Genomic DNA, 2,500 nt, shown 5'->3' on the forward strand with positions numbered 1-2,500 from the left:
TATAGTAATAAACAAACGTTGAAACAAAAGTTATGTCATCGTACACCTGGGGCTATGACTAGAGCAATTGATGATATATGCTTGGGAACGAAAAAATGTGGCACTTGTGCCCAATGTCCTTATATTGATGAATCACGCTTTTTTAGGCATCCTGATACCGGTTACCTTTGGTCAATAAGAGCAATGGGTGATTGCCACACTAGGAATGTGGTCTATGCTGCCCACTGTCAACTTTGTTTTAGTTACTATGTGGGCAAGACTAATAGGTCATTGCGAGAGAGGATTAGAGACCACATTTACTGTACTAACAAGGGTCATGAATACAGTGCCCTTGCTAAACATACGTTGAACAAGGGGGAGAAACACGTATTTTTGTTTCAAAGTTTACATGTTCAGCAAGAGAACATTAGACTAGGGGACATCACTACTGAAATAGAGAAATCAGACCAACTGTGGATTCTTAGGTTAGGCGCCCATAAGGGTAGAGGTCTAAATGAAACAGTCTCTTTGAAGCCTGTGTTAAAGAGCAGAAAACTTAAACACTGACTATTTATTTATTTTTATATTTTTGTTATTTTTATGTATATACTTCTTGCATTTTATAGCAAGAATATATTTTTTATTTATTTAGATCAATCAGACCTTTAAATGTAGTCACAGGAATGTAAACCGTTTACAACACTCGGACACTTTATTCACTGATGAAAAGCGCTTTAACTTACTGGATTTTGTCTACCTAAGTAGGTAGACTTCCTCAGAACTTCACACAATGTACTGCTTCAGTAAGCTTAAAAATACTAAGGTAGGAGCTAACAGCTGACATCAATCAACAACAAATCAAGCTGCTTCAAGTTTAAATTTAAGAAAACAGTACTCCCTCATAAAAAGTAAAGTAATAAAAACAACGTACTGGACTTATATAAAATATAACAGTGTTCTTTAACTCATACTTTCCAGTTGCAAATAAGAACCTCACAATATGAAAGTATATTTAGAAAAAGTATAAATTAAAAAAGACACACTGTATTTTTCTAAAGCACCTAAAAGCATTTCGACACAGTGTTAATTTTACCTTCTTAAACTTTTCAACTTTAACAAACAACTAATTGAACACTGATCATCGAGTCCTGGATATGAATAAGAATTCAATTTGATCTGCCATTTCAATTCTTTCTCTTCTAATAGTAAGTGTAATGGAGCTCCCTGTTGTTCATCTACAACTTGGTCAATTATTAAAAATTTAAACTGATGGTCCTTCCATATTGAAATATGTTTTGCCAATGCATTTTCTTGTTTATCTTTTTTAATTGCATAAAGATGTTCGTAAATACGGTCCCGGAGTCTACGTTCGGTTTTCCCAACGTAGAAACCGGGACATTGTTGACAAGTGCAAGATACACTACCATACGCGAATTACAATTAGTTCTAAGTTTTAACCCATAAAGTTTCCCATTAATTTTAAACTTGTTTCAAGTATACAGTTACATCTATTACAACTTTGGCACTTAAACATACCTGGTGTTCTTACTAAACTAACAGGGGGTAATTCAAGTAAATTCTTCAAATTCTTACCACGTCTAAAGGTAATTTCAGGGTGAACCCCCACCTTATTGTATAATAAAGAATTGTTTTTAAAAATATCCCAATTCTTTTTGATAATATCCACCATCATGTAACTGTTAATGTTAAAAGTTAAAATCAATCTAGGATAACTTTCTTTTTCAATTTTAATGTCACTATTCATGGAAACATTAGTTAAATTAAAGGGAAGGCCAACGTTAGTTTCTTCCACTGTACTCAATGTTTCACTATGAACGCTCAAAATAGGCCTGTACTCTCCTCTCTGTCTTTTAACTGTAACTTCTTTAATAAGGGCTTCCAATAAAGAAGATGGATATCCCCTAAGGGTGAACATAGATTTTAAATTGTCACATTCAACTTCAAAATCAGTGTCCTACCTAACAATACGGGCAGCTCTTGCAAGTTGTCCCTTAACAACTGATCTCTTCTGAAAGTTAGGATGACAACTAGAGAAATGTAAGAGTGAAATGGAATATGTGGTTTTCCTGTGAATGGTAGCTACATAGGCTTTTAGGTCATTGTTCTTCTCTAACCAGATGTCCAAATAAGCCACAGCACTTGCACTGAATGTAGATGTAAATTTTAAAAAAGATGTCGAAGTATTGAATACCTCAATGATACTTTGGCCTAAGTTTTTCATCACGATAAAAATATCATCTAGGTATCTGGTATAAAAACAGATTCTTCCATTCAAGAAACTGTTGTTAAACACATGTTCTCTCTCCCACTGTGCCATCACGATGTTAGCTATACTGGCACCACAGGGGGAACCCATTGCCACACCAACTTTCTGCAAAAAGAAATTCTCACCCAACATAAAAAAGTTGTTGTTTAAGATAATTTCAAGTAATTCCATTACCAATGAAGTTTCCCCCATGGAAGCATTTTTCCTTTTTAAGGTAGTAGCCACCCACTCAGT

This window comes from Protopterus annectens, chromosome 13.part0, assembly GCF_019279795.1.
Source record: "Protopterus annectens isolate FY-2018-M chromosome 13.part0, PAN1.0, whole genome shotgun sequence".
NCBI classification, from domain to species: Eukaryota; Metazoa; Chordata; order Ceratodontiformes; family Protopteridae; genus Protopterus; species Protopterus annectens.